This window comes from Agelaius phoeniceus, chromosome 1, assembly GCF_051311805.1.
Source record: "Agelaius phoeniceus isolate bAgePho1 chromosome 1, bAgePho1.hap1, whole genome shotgun sequence".
In the NCBI taxonomy this organism is placed as follows: Eukaryota; Metazoa; Chordata; class Aves; order Passeriformes; family Icteridae; genus Agelaius; species Agelaius phoeniceus.
The window spans coordinates 110614685-110633317 of NC_135265.1; the positions used below are offsets into that span (position 1 = coordinate 110614685).

Below are 18633 nucleotides of genomic sequence, written 5' to 3' on the forward strand. Positions count from 1 at the left end.
CTCCCCTTTGAGCAGCCAGCCTACGCTGGAGCACAGAACAGATTGTGTCAAGTGACAGCTGCTTTCTGGCAGAACATGCAGGCTCCCTACCAAGAAAGGGAGGCAGGAAGCATCACTCAGTTGAGGAAGAGGTTGCCAGATTTAAAAAAAAAAAAAAAAAAAAAAAAAAAAAAAAAAAAAAAAAAAAATTAAAAAAAAAGTCATACAGCCATCTGAAGAAGATCCATGCACCTCTAAAGAGTTGCATACCCTGAACATATATACTCTGTTGCCATCTTCACCTTTCCTCTGTTAACTTCCCTTTAGCAGGAAGAAAGTTTCCCACCACAAGAACGACTTGCCTATGTATCTGAATGGTGCTTCAGGTATTATGGCTGCTCTACAGAGAGAAATAATAAAGGACTGTCAAGCTCTCTAACTGGTTAAACCAAGTTTGAAATTGAACATGTCCTACCGATACTCACTTTTCTTCAGAAAAGAATTAGGTGTAAGAAAATGAGCTGTAGTCTGGTGATTGATCATGGGTATTACTGGGTGCATATACACAAGTACAAAGACCTGGAAACACATTTCTTGCTATGTGTCAGCATGCAAGAACAAGGCATGGAATAAGAAATGGTTTAATGGCTCCATGTTCTGACCAGCTTCTGCAAGTATTATTTTAATTTTGAAATACCCACTAAATACAGTTTAAGACCAGTCACAGCTTAGTTCAGGTAAGAAGTTTCTGAAGTTACAGTAGCATTTTTTCTGGATGCCCACAGTGTTCTGCAGCACAAAGAATTCTTTTTAAATGATACATTTTTAAAAACAAGTGGTTAGAAGTACACATTTGTACTTCTGGATGTATTACCTTCCAAGATTAGGGGAAAAAGTCATCCCAAGCACCTTGTCCACCTCTGTTAAAGAAATATAAACAAAAAAACCTCCTCAAGAAAATCTTGGCAACAAAGCAGCAATTACTTTTTAGAGGACTATTGAGATATTAGGGCTATAACACTTGACAAATTTGCATTCATATCCTTTAGCTGTATGATTTAAGCCCTTGTCAGATTGATTTCAGTCTTGCTTAAAACTTTTGTCAGTATGTTAGACATACAGCAGGCTAACAACTAACTGATTTGTTAAATCCACATTTATGTGTAAGCAGTCAACATACAGATCATATGAAGGGATTTTTACCAGTTAGTTTCAGCAGGATGAAGAAAGGACTAGAAAAGGCTATGTAATTAAGCATTTTTAGAGGAAATGCACCGTATAGATTCACAAATCACAGGATATTCTGAGTTGAAAGAGACCCACAGGGATCATCAAGGCCAACTCTTAACTGAACAGCCCATACAGGAATCAACTCCATAACCTTGGTGCTATTAGCACCATGGGGTGCTAATACTGAACTAGGCTGGTTGTTCCTTTGAAAGGTCATATAAATCAGACTCAAGAAAGTTCTAATACTACATGGCCAGTGAAGAATGTTAAACTGCAGACTGCAATCTTTCAAAGACTCAAAAATGGCAAATGGGTGTAACGTAAATGCACCAGACATTAACAGTTCCGTTTGTAGATGAAAGAGAAGCTCCAGCCCCTAAGAATAAACATACCTACAAACTGATCTGATAATAGGAAGAGTTTTGCAACACAAGATAATACTAATAAAACAGGAAAGATGGTTACAAAATCTCTTCTTGCAAGAGTCCTGATTACGTCATGAATTTAAGAGATTATAAATTATTGTCTTTACTACTTCATCTAGTGCTTTACATTCTGTTTACCAAACAGAAATAGCATGCAAGGAACTCATATAGCAGGTGTTCCACTTTGCTGTGCTGCAGCAGTGTCCCACTTGGCCACCATGGACCACACACCAGCAGTGGGGCACCTCTGCTGATGGAGGACAGCTCCAGAGACAAGGCACAGCTGGGGTATGAGAATGGATTCAGAACCCAGCACTAGATAACCAAAAGCTGCTGCTGCTTCTGAAATGTCAGTCATTGGGTAGGCATTTTCCACTGGAATTACATGATGCTCTTCTAGTTTTGCATCTGTGTTCATGAATACACTGCAACTCAGTGCCAAATTGCAACTGTTCTCACAAATATTCCTTTCTAGCCAGAGACCAAGTACTTTTAAAGCTGGTCTCTGGTCAGGATCAGGCTAGTTCAGTTACTATTCTTAATTCTGGGTCTCTATTACACAAGCCCACACAAATACTTCAGCCCAGAGCCAGGAATTCCCCTTCATTTTCCATCACCTCAGCCTGTAGCATCTGGTAAATAAAAATACAGAGTCTCTCATCTAAAATGAGCAGTTTATCTAGACATGGATTACAACACTTTCTTGCTGTGTCCAGCCTGTGGAACTTCAGCCCCAACTGCCTTCCTGTTTCACCTGGGAAATTCTCCTTTTCTCCTGGCTGGGTCTAAATGTTGAGATGCCTCCAGAAGAAGACTTTGAATGGCACATTCATAGCCAAGAATGCAGTTCATCTCACAAAGAACCACGGGAGTAGCCGCACTGCCTTGTCCTTACAAGGCTACAACAATAAGTAGCCTCTTACTGGAAGGTTTACAGAACTTAAAAACCATAGAAAACCTACTGCCACCATTCTGGACCTGAGAAGGATTTATTCTAACACAAAGCACCCTTTAAGACAATATACTAGTAACTTTTTAGGAAATTAATAATGGATTTTGTCAAACAATATGTTGGTCTTGTTAACTGCACCATGAAATAGGGGAATGTTTAGGGATTTTTTAAATGGCCCAAAATCTACTTTCACAGTTAAGAGCTATTCAAAAATATCATTATAAATTTCTCATAGGCAAGTACCGAATAAAGGTATTTTTTCCACTATTGCTTTTCACAGATCTCAAGATCACAAAGCTTTTACTCAAAACTTAAATGCTAAGGTATTGAACTTGCAGGATAGTGGTGCTTAACAGATGAACATGTATCACTGAATGACTGCAAAACAAGAGGGAGAGAACAGTCTAAAAGTGACTTTGCTATATTTAGGAGCAGCACAATCAATACAATACAAACATCAACTCCACAAATATAACTCGGGTTAGTCGCCAATGCCTGGAGCGAGTACATTTGCAGACAAAAAAAAAGTAAATAATTAAATAAATTAACAGTTAAATCAGTCTGATAACACAAGGGGAAAGATTTTCAGTAAAAGAATTTGCCAGGCACAGAAGAAATTTTTTGATTTTGGGGAATTTCTTTTGTTTGGGGGAATTTACCAAATCTTTACATGAATTCAGCAATCTCTTAGCTATTCTTCACACATTTACTTTGATTTTGCTTTAGTTACTGTGAGACTGTTCAGCAGCCAGAAACATTGAGGTGATACTACACATGGGCACAAAATAACAGGAAAAAAAATAAAATAGTGGCAATCTAACAGCCTCTACTGACAAAATAACTGACTTTGCTGCTCAGAGGGAAATGTTGCATTATAATCTGGATGCAATCAAATCTCTGGTGGGTTTGTAAATCATTGCTAAGAATAATCTGTCTGGTTGTTTACACTGTTTAGAAGAATACTGATGTCAACACCCAAAGTTTGATTTCCATGTTGGCCTGAACTCTTTCTTCTGTAACTATTCACAGACAAAATTTTGTCATCTCTATTAGTCAGACCTTCTGGAATAGTCAAACAGTGAAGTTAATAGGTCTCCACAAATCATATGTGATAACTCCCATGCAGAAAAGGAAGAAAGAAAACATCACCACTGGACTGAAAGACATCCATGAAAATAGTACTGTGGGGTTTTACATTTACTGAGTTACTGACTTCTGCATAGTACACATTCCATTTACAATGAAAAATCCTACAAATGCACACAAAAACACAGAGATTTGTCTACTACAGTTTGGATATGTAGGGTTTTTTTGTTTTTTTGTTCTTGTTCTTTTTCAAACTAAAAAGTGATCATACCCTATTAACCTCTACCAGCTAGTTTAAAGTTTGCAATTTTATCCACTGGAAGGAAAGAGAGAAGAATCAACAGTTGAAGGCATCTGTTTCCAAATGTTTGATTGGATATGGTTCAAAGAGTCTGCAGTTCAACTCTTCAAGAGGTGCTCTCATTAAATAATACAAATCCTTTGTATATGATCTTGCACCTGCTCTTTTCAGTGGAAACCACATTTATAATGTTCACTCCTTAGTGTTTCTGAGATACAGCAGCCAAGAGTAAGGAACCTAAAAGGTGCTCCCAAAATGCAACACACACAAATTCATTGCTGTGGGTGGTTGGGAGTGACTAATTCTGTGCACTTAAAATTAGTAATTGTACTTACATGCTCTGAGTTTGTAAGGACACATTTTTTGCTGCTGCTATTACAACCAAACTAAATGTAATATGGAATCACATTTTTGTTGTTGCTGCCATTACATATGAACTATATTTCATATGAAATCAGTTAAACAAATATATGCACCCTCCTATCTGCATTATCTCCATTCATCCCTGGGCATTAAACTGATATTGCTATCATTTATATCTGTATATAGGTGGATGTTCTTTTATAGCCACTGGATTAAGCTCAAATGTTTAAGGCAAAAGGCTTTTGAACCTTAGTTGTCCCTGAGTAAGATTTGGAAACTTTGCCATCTGTAGCCTCCACCTCCTCTCACTGAGGTGAACCCACAAATCCAGGGCACTGTGTTCATACAACTAAAACCCACCCACATTGCTTCCTTATATTTCTCACTTTTTGAACCACAGCAGTATGAGCAGAACACCAGAGAGAGAATACAAGTATTTCCAAATACTCAGAAATAGGCTCTTCTCAAGAGCCCTTATTAGTAATCCAGCTCTGCTCCCATTGAATTTACTGGGACTTTTATCACTGTCTTGGAAAAAGAGAAAGATAAAAAAATAAATCAATGGCTCAGCTAAGGAAATGTTACATACATCCACAAAAGTTTTCCTGAAAGGCCAGTGATGAGTTTCACCCAATCCTTCCCTGATGCTGTTTGCTTTTTCATTTACTCCAAACATTCCCCAAAAGTTCTGACATCACCCACGTGCCATAGCCATTTCCTTCTTAGGGCAGAGAAAGAAGAATTTTTCCTCCAGTGAGGAATTACCAAGGGAAACAACTTGCTGAGCATTTCAAATAAAGACAATACTTGCTGAAGAACTACATGACAAGGGTTACTAAGCCCTAGAACAACAAACCAAATCACTCAAGATAAATTTCAGAGTTACAGCATTTGTTAATTTTAAGCATAATTAACTACTGAAACTCATCTGGCCTAAGTAGCCATGATACAACAGGCTGTGGCATGCAACAACATGGAGCCTAAACGTAAAAAGACAACACACAAAGTTATTTTTAAATCTATTTCAGAGAAACTGTCTGAGGACATAGGTAAGAGGGTGTCTGCATTCATTTCAATGGTTCCTCACATGTAAGAACAAACTTTAAAACCAGTTTTGTTTATTTGTTTAGTACAGAGAATTCCTGCAAGGGAGACTAATATTTATAACATCACTAGTCAAAGTATTCAGTCTCTGTTCCCAAGATCATCCCTCCAACTGAGGAAAGCAAGAAACAAAAAGCCCCATCTGCCAAAACCAGCCCAAATGGTTTCTATTGTTGATTTCTTTTGAAGTCAATGATACTGAAGCCTTGGGCAAATGCTTACCAACCAGGTCCCCCATTTTAGTTTTCCAAATAGCTATCCAAACAAGGTTTTGAGCTTCATAAACAACTAAGCCTTTACAAAGAGAGTATTTTTTAAACTGATCCAACTAAATTATGAACAAGATCAAGTGTTACTCAAGTGCTGTCTTTCAAAAGGCAACAGCTGAAACTTTTGATTCAGATTTGGAAGAGCAGGGCTTACTGGTGCTCAAGGGGAGGCCCCAGGCAGTAATGCTTATTTTCTCCTCCACTTCATTTTATAAATGCATTTAAGCATCACTGTGACTGGACCAGCAAGTAGGGAAAACAATCAATACCCATCCTCACCACACACAATGCAAACACTAGAAATATGCACATAAATCACACATATGGCTCCTATGACACAGCCCCTTCAAAGTGAGGGTCTCTGTTTACATGCAGTTCAACTCCTATCCATCAGAGCAGCTTATGAGCACAACAGGCATTTAAAGCTGAAAATGTTCTTACCCTGAAACAATAGCCTTCTATTAAGCAAGGCAGCAGATAATTCTGTGTGATTTGGGCAGAGCAATCCCCTCAGAAGCATTCATATAGTATCTTTGTTTTCAAAACTTGGGGAAGAGAAATTTAATTTTCATAGCCCTTAAACACTTACTAAGTTTCTAATTCTAGGACTTAACCTTCCTTCCTCACTCCTTTAAGAGCTTTTTCCAAAATGGAAAGTGTGGACTTCAAACTTCTTTTGCAGGAACTTTCTAATGGAAACACCAGCTTCCTTGCACACCCACTCAGATGTATACAAGTTGTGGCAACATGTCATAGAGGAATTTCACAGCATCATGTACTTCTTTTCACCATCTTCTTCAAACATATCAGTTAACTTTATTCTGTGCTCTTGAAATTTGTGACATTAAACATCTGAAAGTAAATGAAATACTGAAATATACTAAAGTACTGTAGTATTGTTGAAAACTGCACATGAAAGAATTCTTCTGGCTAGTTTTGGAGAACCAGAGACAGAAATTGCAAAAACCTGATTTTGAGTTGCCTTAAATTTTCTTTGCCCTTTTTCAGATGAGTTTAAGACAATGGAAATAAGCTAGATACCTTATGAGCTTAGTCCCAGGTAGGAAACTGTCAACTACTTTCTGTACAGTCAGCAGGACCTACCAGCTCCTCATTGATCCTATTTAATTCACCATGCTACAGGAGTGTACACACCCTTGACACTTTACAATGGAAGACCTAGATTAAAAAAAAATTAAATCCCCTATGAGCATCCCAACAGCAAAGAACACAGTTTAGGTTAGCAACATTAAAATTAGGTAGGCAATTTTGCTACATTGCTTTTTTTAGTTATTTGCCCATAAGAGCATAACTTCCTTAAAATATATTTCCATTTCCCCCCTTGAGAAGTTCAAGCCACTCAGACTGAATGACTTTTACTGCTTACAGACAAAGAAGAAGTATCTGGGAGAAGTCTGCCTTCAGCTATACAGATAGTATGGAAAACAAATCAAAGTTAGATCTGCTACTGTGGTGTGTATATATACATATATATAAAGAGAGAGAGAGAGAGGCTATTACTCACACCTTGCTATGATAATATGACTTGGCAAATACAGAGGGTCAAATGCCTCCACTCTCCCCCTCTCCATATTGTGCTGCTATAATTGGTCACCAGCAATGTGACACAGAAAAGGTTTGTATGTTCACACTCAGCTGGCACATGTCCAGGCAAAGCTTGGGGAGGGAGAGCTTCCCAAGATTCCCTGCTAGACACACACAGTTGGAAGAAAGCCTGAAGCAAGACTGAAGATTAACAGTCTACAAAAAGACCTCCAACACCCAGACTGTGTTAGCCAGCTGAAAAGCTCATCCCCAGATTTTAAACCAGTCTGCAGACACCAGACCTGGCAGTGCCTGAGGCCAGCAGCACAGCTCTGCTTCCAGGCTGCTTAGATAACAACTGTGCAGCCAAGGGATGGACTGGGAGAAGTTATTTTAAGTTGCAATTACGAGTTCATAGTTATCAAAAGAGCCGGATGAACACAGTCATTGCTGCTAATAGCTTCCTCTTCTCTTCTGAAAGAGCCACAAGGGTTTTAGTAATGGCAACTAAAGACAAAGTAAATAGCAGCAGGTGAAGGGTTAGGTGCACACTGCTGCTGCTACCACCCCAGTGAACTCCAGTACCTCCCATTCTTTTTTCAGGCAGTCCTACTGAAACAGGTCTGAAACATCTCTCTCTTTTTTTCTTGTAGAAGTATTTAACCAGCCTCTTTCCTGCAGAGGATCCAACAAACCCACCATGTATGGCAGGGCTCAAGATAAAGGACTGCACAAGCAGCCCTTACTCAAGGTTGCTCAGGGCTGGGTAGCCACAAATGCACACGGAGGGTGGTAAAGCAATCACTAAGTGAAAAGTGATACAAGTGTCAGAAGTCACAACAAGAAGGAAAAGCAGCACTACTGCACAAGAGGTGAGACAGAACTTCAGAAGGGGTTAGCAGCAAGGTGATGGAGCAGGAGGCATTCTCCCTTTGCTACACACAAACTAATTCCAACATGAGAACACTAATGTCAGAGCCAATATTAAAAGTCATTGCCACAGCACAGAATATTCTTCAGCAGGCAAGGTTAAGTGTTGAAGGACAGCCTGACCTTGCCACAAGTTCATCTGAAGTCATGAGGCTGAATGAGGAAGCTGGGCATAAACAAGTAAGTTTTTACTTGCGTGAATCCTTACACAGCTACACCTTGGCAATGGATTTCTCTTAGATCAGTCACACAGCCATTACTAACAGCAGACACTGATCATCATAAATTTTATGCTCCCACACTGGTGGCACCCATGGTTCAGAAACAATGGTCCCATCAATCCTCCAGACCCATTACTGGCTATCAAATACAGTATTTTCTGACAAGTATTTATTGAAATTAATTTTAATAGGATTTTATAGACCAGCTGCAATCATTTACTACAGTCTTTCAGACTACTGTGACTTTCAGAAGTCAGACATTATGTTACTTTGTTTTATTTATCATTGAAAATTTCACATGCTCTAAAAAAGTATATATGGTACCCAGCCAAAAAGTATATATGGTACTGAGAGCTAAAGAACTCTGTGCTTTCCAGTTTTCTAAACCAGCCTCTGGAATATCTTCTTACAGCTTTGGTAACAAATTGTTGCAGAAGCTACAGTGAAGTTTTGTCTTTCTCTAATACTTACATGATGATGTTTCCTAACCCCTTTCCTGAAAGGAGATTCACCAAAAAGTTGCAGGATTTTAACTTTTTTTTAATTTTAAAATCTGGCAAGAAGATGCTGCTCTAAGACTGTGCCACACGCAAACTGGATGAGCAGCCAACTGCTGAGTGGGAGGCTCATTTAAAAAGGCCATTTGCTTGCCATATGTCTCTTTCTTCTAGACAGACTAATTCTAGTCATTAAAATTTTGACCAGAAATGCAGATTAGCAAAGCAGCTTTTGCTAAAATGGCACCAGAAATTTTCCTAAGCCGAGCATTGAGAGCTACTCGGTGCTCAGAGCAAGTTATCAGTTTGACAGGGGAACCCTGACCCCAAAGCAGGGCTGGCACAATGCCTCATCCTTGCAAGGCTGGTGTTTCCTGACCTCCCAGTAGGGAGCCCTTGTCCCTCCATCTCCTCCTCCTGCTGCCATCCACCACCACCCATGCTGCCGCTGCAGATGCCCACCAGCACCTCCTGCTTACACCTCTGCCTCCCTGCTACTGCCCTAACACTCCCACAGCCAGCAGGGTGACAAAAGTCAGCACAAGCACATCTGGTCCCAGCCATCTGCCTAGAACAGCTCTTGCAGACCTTTGGATTCATTAGATCCATCAGATCCTTTGACACCTTTGTGTGTCTTGGACAGTGTGTGTACTGACACACCAGTAGACAAGCAGGTAACCCACAGGCAGCCACAAATTCCTAAAGGGGGACAGTGGTCAGTCAGCAGCAATCAAATTGGAAAAAAAAAAGGAGAACAAGCAATCCACCCCAACCCTTAGGATTTCGAGTCCATCTCAGCCTTTTTTACACTCAAATAAAGCAGTTTTTCAGATAGGAACATATGCATACTAGATCTTATTATAAATGTCCCTCTCTCTTCTATTTACATTCTGTTTTAAGACACTAGCAGTCTGAACTCAAATTCAGGTTTTCTGTTGATTTTATTTCGAAAGTTTGTCTAAATTCTCATGTTATGTTTCTATAGCAACTCTCCTCTTGGATGGTTCAACAGCACTGCACAGAAAAGATCTGATACCATGAACAGTTACAAGTATTGACCATTTCCCCTATCCAAAGTCCCACAGTGTCTAGTGAAGCCTAAGGCTGATTTAGTATCATACAGCAACTTCATTCCTACTCAGAGTATTTCTCATCCCACAGCTCAGGGCTTGCTTTAGCTCTTTTCCTACACTGACTCTGAGGGGAACATCCTTCCCAGCAGCTGGGTTTCTAAGCCACATTTGTAAGAATCTCTCAACTCAGATCCATGAATCTAATGCAGCACTACTTTGTTTTTCTTCTATTTTTGGCAATGCCATTTGTGTAGCCAATGTCTTAATTCTCCCATAAATTTTGAGCCCGTGTAATTAATTCAGCAGAGACACAGTAGCTAAAGAACTGGATTATTCAAGTCATCCTGCCCATCCATCTCACCTGTTTCCCTTTTCCCATCAAGCTTCACAGTGATCCCACTTGGCCTACACAGACTTTACTTTCTGTGTCTGGAAATGAAGAGGCCTAGGCAGCATTTTATTAGAGACAGCTTTCTCAGTCAGTACCTTCTGCTGAATGCTTTCTCCTCCACAGACACACACCTTACACTCACCTATGCTCAAAAAGTTATAAATTGTTTAAAAAACTAAATAAAATACACAAACCAATTATTCTGGCAGAACACAACAAATGCACTTCCAATCATTTTGATGAAGACCCTCAGGTGGGATCTTGCATCCTACTCACACATCCCTCTTCCTTTTTGAGCACGTGTGCAGCCCTCATAACAAAAATGGGACCTTTCACATGCTGAGCTGGTCCACACACAGCAAAAGAAGGATCAGGTGAGGGCCATGAAATAAGGCAACAAGGAACAGATGCAGCTGGTTTGAGTTATTTCAGCCACTCAAATGCAGCCAGCCAGCCTTGGCTGGCTAGTCCCAGTCCACTGCAGTATAGATTCATGTGAGATGAACCGGAAAGGTTGAACTGGTGACAAACATTTAAAGAGCGTGATGTCAAGGTGCCTCCCCTGTAAAACATAACCTTAACACATTGATTTGAAAGGTCTTTCTTAACTCTACATAGGCTATCAACCATCCAAGATGACAGCAGCATCTGTCAGTGCTGTAGATTTCATGACAGGCGGCTCAGCAGCCCGGTGTTCCTAGTTTGAGGACATTTATGGAAGCCCTTTTACAGCGTACAATGGGTTTCCTTCTTTGCCTCTGCTCCACCCAGCTTTGGAGCCAAACGGCACACTTGGGCTCAACAGAAGAGTTGAGGCACACCTGCAGTAAAGGGGATGAATGGAAGACAGAGCTTCATGTCTGTACATAAAGCTGCAAAAAAGTAAGTACAGGCTTTCAGTTTCTCTCCGTTGCACAGGTCCTTCAGAGCAAGAAGTTAAATATCCATGTTCCTCCTATGCAGGTAATAATGGTCACCTTTGCTATTAGTGTTAATAGCTTCCCTCCCCTCCCTGCCACTGAAACAAATTAATCTCTGCCAAGTGAGAACAGAAAATCTCTGCACAACAGCCCACAACAGAGGAAAACGCCAGTTTTTCCACTTCTTTAAATTTCAAAGCTCACAGAAGTGCCTTTCCCTGACACAGCAAAATCACTGCCTTGGATCACAGGCTAAATTAATCACACAAATTACATTCTCCATATAAACAGTTATACATGACTTAAATAGCATGGTTTTATTTTCCTATTGGCACAGTAGTTCAGTCAAAGCTTAGGACATCAGTGATGTCAGCTGCTTTAATTGGCAGCACTGACGTGACCAGCTCTCGTTCCCAGACATGAAGTGTGCTGGTTTCCATAGGGAGGATGCTGACTGAAGAATTCCTACAGCACTTCCTATCAGTTGTTTTCAGCAGCAAATACTGGCTCCAGCAGGGAAAAAAAAAAAAAAAAAAAAAAACAAAATGAAAAAAAACCCTAAAACCCCCAAAAAACATCTGTTTGGGCATCCAAACAAAAATTCACAAGACGACGTCACCCTGTAAGATTTCTCTACAGCTCCCTCCCTAAGCACACATGACCTATCAAAATTCCTGCTCTACATTCCTGCCAGCTGGGTTCTGTATTTACAGAAGGGAAAGACATCAATAATTTTTGCCTTGCTTGTTTGCCATGTCAGCTCAGTTGTAACAGTTCCCCCTCCGGCCCCCAGAAGGAAAAGGGACAGTCTGTCTGAAAGAGATTTCATAGACTAATTATAGAAAGCTCATGGCAATTTCTTCCCTCACAAATTCCCATGCAGATTTAATCCATGTAACAAGTCATCAGTAAAGGAAAAAGTGGGGATGAACTTGAAACAAAGTGAAACCAAAAGCAGAAGAATCAACCAAATGAAAAGAGATGTGCAGTAGTCCATAACCAAATTCCCCAAGCATTAAGGGCTTTATTTCTTTGCAAGTCTTCATCCTCTACTAGCATGAACTGTGATTCAGGTAAGAGTCATGGGATAGCTGCATTGGTGACTGCTTCATTCCTAGCAGTAACATGTGCTGGCTTTCTACTGCACCTGGTACTCTGTAAAAATGAAATTTCATGCAGCCTTACATAAGAGATTAACAAAAGGCATAACTGCCCATATGAACCATCAACTCAAAATATCCCGTTTCTCAGAATTTAATAAAAATTCTTCCCCCCCAAGTTTGCACAGAAGAGAAAGCATATTTTTAACTGATTAAACATAGCCTTTACAACTCCCTTTACATTATTAGGGGATAACTTCAAAGCCAGATGGGTGGTGTTAAAACTGTAAAATTCCTACTTTAGGAAAACTGGTGTGAAGTTCCAGATTGCAATTACAGAGTATAGACTAAGAAACCCTCTTTTTGAGCTCCTTAACTATCCTTAAAGACTTTTAACTGTATGGTTTTCTACAGGCCTGTCAGGTAAGCAAGGAGTGAAGCAGCTCCTCACTTTATTCATGCCTTGCTCAGTGCCTAGAAACAGGAACTGTTTCCCTGCCCCAACCTTGCTGGCAGGAGCTCACCAGCTGGGTAGGCTGTAGTGTTCAAGCAACTCCTCCCTTCTGAATTCTGAAGTTAGACCCCATGAAAGAGGAGAACAGCTGTCTCTTGGGAACTCAGGAGCCACATTTCCAATTTTCTTGTAGCTAGTGCTTAGGGTAGCTTCAAATCGATAGAAATGTGGGATCAGACCAGAACCTCGAGTGCAGCACTGAATACACCTCAGATTCCCAGTGGGGATCAGCCTTTTTCTCTCAGCTTCCCAGTGGTTAAGTTAGGCAGCTTTTAAAACCCTCTCCCAAGCACTTAAGTCTTTCCAGCATCATGCAAATGAGCCCAGCACTCCACAGTACCAGCCAAGAGCTCAGGCAAAGTAATTCAAGCAATGCCAAGCAAATCCTGTGTGATTCAGGCCATCTCCCAGTCTTCTGGGAACCAGTTTCCTGGCTGCTATTCTACCCTGCCCTCAATTGCAATCTTTCAAAAAGTCATCCTCCCCAGTTAATTTCTTTTGTACAAGCCTCTAGAACTTTTTCCTAATTGATGCAATTCCAATTGGCTTTTTTTGCTGCTCATGGAGATCTGAAACAAGCAAACAGAATGAAACAAAAAAACCCACCAACCACCTTACAGTGAATGCTTGTAAGGTCAGCTGAATTTCAGCAAGTTTCAAGTTTGCAGACTTTGAGTAACAGCCAAGAACTGTGGAAGTCTGAGAGGAACATGTGATATTAGGAGTCATTAGTTGTAAAACGTGCAAGTTTTCCCTCTCCCTACCTCCTTTTCTCACAAATAAAATACAAATTTCAACGCTGAGACAAAACTCAGGGATTTTCTTTTTAAAACAAGGATAAGATTAAACTTGTGCTGAAGTCGAGGTAGATGAGGGCAAGACAGCTGTATCTAAAAGCATACACCCCTTCCCATGTAGTACCTCACTGTAATAACAGGATTGAAAAATGTCCCCATCATCACAAGCTTTTGGTCCCTTTAAGGCACCAAGCATATTTTAGAGTAGAATTGGTGCCTACAAACCACAGACTCTTACTCCAGGTTAGAAAGAAAGAGAGAAAATATAAGTATTTTCTTTCCATGAACTTCTGGGACACAGACTTTTCCTCCATTGCTTGGAAATATGACTACCCTGTGAACTAATGCCACTTTTTTCATTACATCAAAGAGCAACAGTCTTTGAGGGCTGCAGGCTCTTATAGCAGTTCCAGTTTTGCTGTCTGGCCCATCTGAAATATCTGAAAGGTAAATTTCAACTAAAACAATGTTGAATGTGGTATCATTAAAAAGCTGGACACAAACTTTGATATATCCACCCACCAAACTGAACATCAAGCAAATTCTACAAGTTCTGTAGGGGATACCAGGAATCTCTCATAGATATAAGGTTGTAAATACACAAAGAAAGAAACAGGAAAAAAAAATAAAAGAGAGAAGTCATATGTATACTTTCCTTAGCAGTTATAAAACAAAACATGAAGTAGACAAGATTCTCCAACACAGGTGGTCTGACAAAAGGGGAATATTTCATATTTCAATATTTAAAATTAGGTAAAAAGCTGCTGCTTCACCAGACTGGCTAATAGGGGGAGATGAAAGAACAGGAAGAACAAGTGCACCCAGAGATGCAAAAGAAATAAGCAATTTTTGCCAGCAATCTCATCGACTGCATTTTGATTCAGCCATTTGATATTGCACTGTAGATCAATGGAGAAGTGTTTGCCAAAATTTAAATGGGCACAGAAAGTAAAGTAACAGACAGGACCATGGGAAAGTCTGACAACTTGAAGGTAACTCCCTGAGGAAAAAAAAAGAAGACAAATATGGATATTTGCTTGTATATTAGAAGAGTTCATCCAGTTTTTCAAGGTGACAGGTTAGAGAAGTCAGGAATATGAAGAATTTCCAGACTACAAAGCTGTGATTTCCTAGAATTAAAAAAAATTAAGTCTCTGTGGAGAAAATGAGGTGGCAACAAACTAAAATCAAGTCAATAAATATATTTTAAAGTATAAACATTTCCAGAAAAGCATGTAATGATGCTGTATGGGCAATCACAAGTGTTATGGACATTACTGATCTCAGAGTTGAGGAGGCACAAACTGTTCAATAAAATGAATGCCCTCTCTCTCTGCAATATTCAGGCACTACTTTACAATCAGACTTTTAAATGAATAATAAATACACTTTCTTCTACATGTTTATGGGGAAAGAAGGGTTGCTGTTCTTAAGAAACTTCACACAGTAAAATATTCAGAACTACAGAAGTCAGAATTCTCTTTTGAAAGCATGAAGGCTATATGCTGGTGGCAATGCTTTCTTTTATTAGAAGTATTTTGAAAAGTTTTCAAACCTCAGATTGCTTTGCAGATGCGCAACTCTTCAGAAAAAAAGAACAAAAACTAAACAAAACTTGAGTACTGGGGGGATTAAATGTGTGGGAAGGTTGTTTTCTTGGTTTTCTTCTGAGGAAGAAGATATCCATTCATTAATCATTTACCAGCCCACGTACACATGGCAGCCTGCCTCTCTCAGGAGCATTGCGTTTGGGCCCTGCTCTCTAGAAAGTGATATTCAGCTGCAGAGCACAAAAGCCTCAGGAGAACTATGTGATAGCTCGGTGCCAGGTCAAGTTCAAAGCAAAACACAAATTAAAGTGCAAAACATTTCATATCAGGGAGTGGTGTGCCTGTTGGCTGGAAAGGACTCACCTAAGTTCTTTACTCAGTTCTCTCTCTAAGGCAGTGTCCCTCCCTGCCTTAGATCTCACCCACCTCTTTGAACTTAAAATTACCCCATCAGAGCTGTGCTGCTCAGCTCACTGAGAAGAACAGGCATCACTTTCCCTGGCACCACCCGCTCTTCCAAGGGAGGCACGGCGCAGGACAAAGCGCTCTTTGTCCAGCACCACCTTCCCTGAGCAGCAGACAGCATGAAATTGCATCTGAGGGAGTGGAGAGGCTGAACTGAACTTAAGCAGGCTCTGTCCCCCAAGTAGCACAAGCTGGCAGCAGATACCATAATGCTGACAGGCAAAGGATGCGTGCCAGTCTAATGCTCGCTCTTCTCCCCAGGGCCAGGCAGAGAGCTCTGCAGCAAACCTACAGAAGACCCAACATATTTATAAACATCTCCAAGTGCACAGCATCACTGAAGGAAATACCTGAGCTCTTCCAGACCTGCCAAACCACCCTGCAGCAGGTTCAGGGTGGCTAATGAGGAGCAGCAGCTGCTGTCACTGTCATCATCTCAAGACAACTGGGACGTACTAAACTCACACCCTGCCCTCCTCCCTCAGTGTCCAAGGGATGGCTCTTCCAGAGTGGATAGCTATAAGCCTACAGGAATGGCCAAACTGTGCACTGGAGGCAGCCATGCCTTTGGACCTGAGAGAGAACTTCTGCAGCTGCAGGTTGCCAAATCTCAGGGAGCTGTCCTGCTCTCCTGCTGCCAAGGCAAGTTCACTCCTGAGAAGACCTGCAGAGAGCGTCTTCCTCCGTGTTAGCAGGACACGGGGAGGAGCAGGCACAGCTCCGTGATTAACTAATCAAACCAGTAGAAACAGGTTTCAGTGGGGTGTTTGTTGTACACCACTTCCAACACCAGAGAAGGGCCTTCTGACTCATTCCCACCCAACACCCCACCTGTGGAAGGTTCACATGACAAGGTTTTATATTTCCTCATTTAAAAGACATTAAGAAAGCTATCAGCTCACTTAGGTAAGCAACCAGAGTGATTACTCTGTATTAGCAACTGCACACCTTCAGTCTGTGGTAGGGAGGTGTGAGTTCACAGGAGTATTTTCAACATCCTGGATGTGTTACAGTGTGGCACACCCTGGAGTAGGGTGTTACTTTCTAATATCTTTATAGAAATATTTTTGTTATTAGTTGCCTCCTGTGTGCACACAGATGGCAGCAGAGATGTAAGAGGCATTCCCTCCAAACTCTGGGCAAAACTGAGTAGAAGATTACAGAAAAAGAAAAGGATTTTTACATTTGTGTGTCTGTCTTTTTTTTAAAACATCATCTCAAAGGAACAGCTTTCCTCTCAGAATGGAAAAAACAAACAGTTGAGAAGATGAACCATCAGTTGCAACAACAGAGATAAGGCCCTAAAAAACCCCAACATTAAAAGTCCTGTTATGATTTGATTAAACATGGGAGTGAGTATTTGGGGCAAAATGACCTGGATGCTGCCAATTCATCCCAAAGTACTTTTTTCTTTCATTGCATGCACTCACCAACACTAGCATGGCCTTTGAAAGAGAAGACTGCACTGTGTAGGTGGGGTATGCACACACTCCACAGCCTTCTGTGCCACTTTTCCTGTGCAGCAGGTTTTAAGCAACCACATCCAACTTGATCATCCACTTTCACATCAATAATCTGCACACATAAACAACTATGGCCACGTAGCAGAGGCATTTACAACAGACTGAACCCAAGCCATTTACAGTCAGAGCAGAACACCTCTGTGACTTGAGCTGATGAATCCTCAGAAACACAAACACACAAACCTCAGAATTCTCAGAAAGGTAGTTTTGAGCTGTAGAGTCCTGGAAAGTAATGCAAGAAGAATCAGACAACACCTGAGGGCCACAGTATTAAAACCCTGAGTGTCTTCAGTGCCTTTCAGTTATCACAGAATATGTCTGAGTTGTGGTCACCAGCATGTCCCTGGGACACATCTTCCTATGCAGAACTTTTGCAGAAGACTGAAAAGCATCTTTCTTGGCAAGCAGCAGCACAGCAGAGCGTAATTCAGCACAGCAAAGTGTAATACCAACACGCCCTGTATCTTCCAAATTGAGATCACAGACCAGTATTTTCCAGAGGCTACCAGGGGAGACATCTATCAAGGTAAAGGTTACTGTGGTGCCTAAGCAAAACCTAACAGTAATATTTAATGTCAGCTAGACTGTATTGGTAACACACACTTGCTTTTAGAGTAGAAATTAAGGATATCAGAGTACCAGGAATAAAACAGAACTAGTTCAGACAGAGAGCTGATAAGACCTTCCTGTAAGTATCAAGTGTGAATTGTGAACCTGAAGAAAGGAAACACCACCAAAGGAATGTCCATCTGCTGAGATGGTTTACCTTGGATTCTTGTGAAACCCATTCTTTCAGGCCAAGACAGGGCACTATCAGGACATTAATTTCAATATGTTCTTCATTCCATTTGCATGTGAAGACTGTTGTTGTTTTAAGTGCCAGAAACACATTAGTTATTGGTTTTAATTACATAAAAATTCAACTTGATGCTACATTAACTTTAAGTTTTACTCTAAAGAGAGGCAGACTGGAGAGAATATTCAAGAGAGAATGGTTACACTAACAGCTGTCATATATGATCTTTAACAGCAAAAGTTAACCATGTCTTCCACCACCAAAAGAAACAACCAGGATAGCACTTTCATAGTAGGGAAAGCACCACCAGCAAGACTGCACAACTCAGGTTCTGGTAATAAAATTTCACTTAAATGTAAAATAAAGCATTCCCCTTCTTTAGTAAGGCTTTATTGTATTTGGTTTGTATTAGTTTTATTGTATTGTTTAATAAGTGTATCAAAACCTGATTTAGCAAGTAGCAAAATAAGATTTACTTTATGCTCATAGTTATATATACATGAGTGATGACTTTGTGGTACTTAAACTGTAATCTCAGGAAAATAAAATCAGTTTCAGGGTCTCTTCCTGCTCAACTGTTACAATGAAAATCATGTTGCAAT

General features: G+C 40.4%; 1 protein-coding gene across 2 annotated transcripts in view; it reads right to left on the bottom strand.

Annotated features, from left to right (window-relative positions):
* GAREM1 (GRB2 associated regulator of MAPK1 subtype 1) overlaps positions 1 to 18633 on the bottom strand; it is a 102450-nt gene that overhangs the window by 58455 nt on the left and 25362 nt on the right. The gene's annotated exons all lie outside the window — the stretch shown is intronic.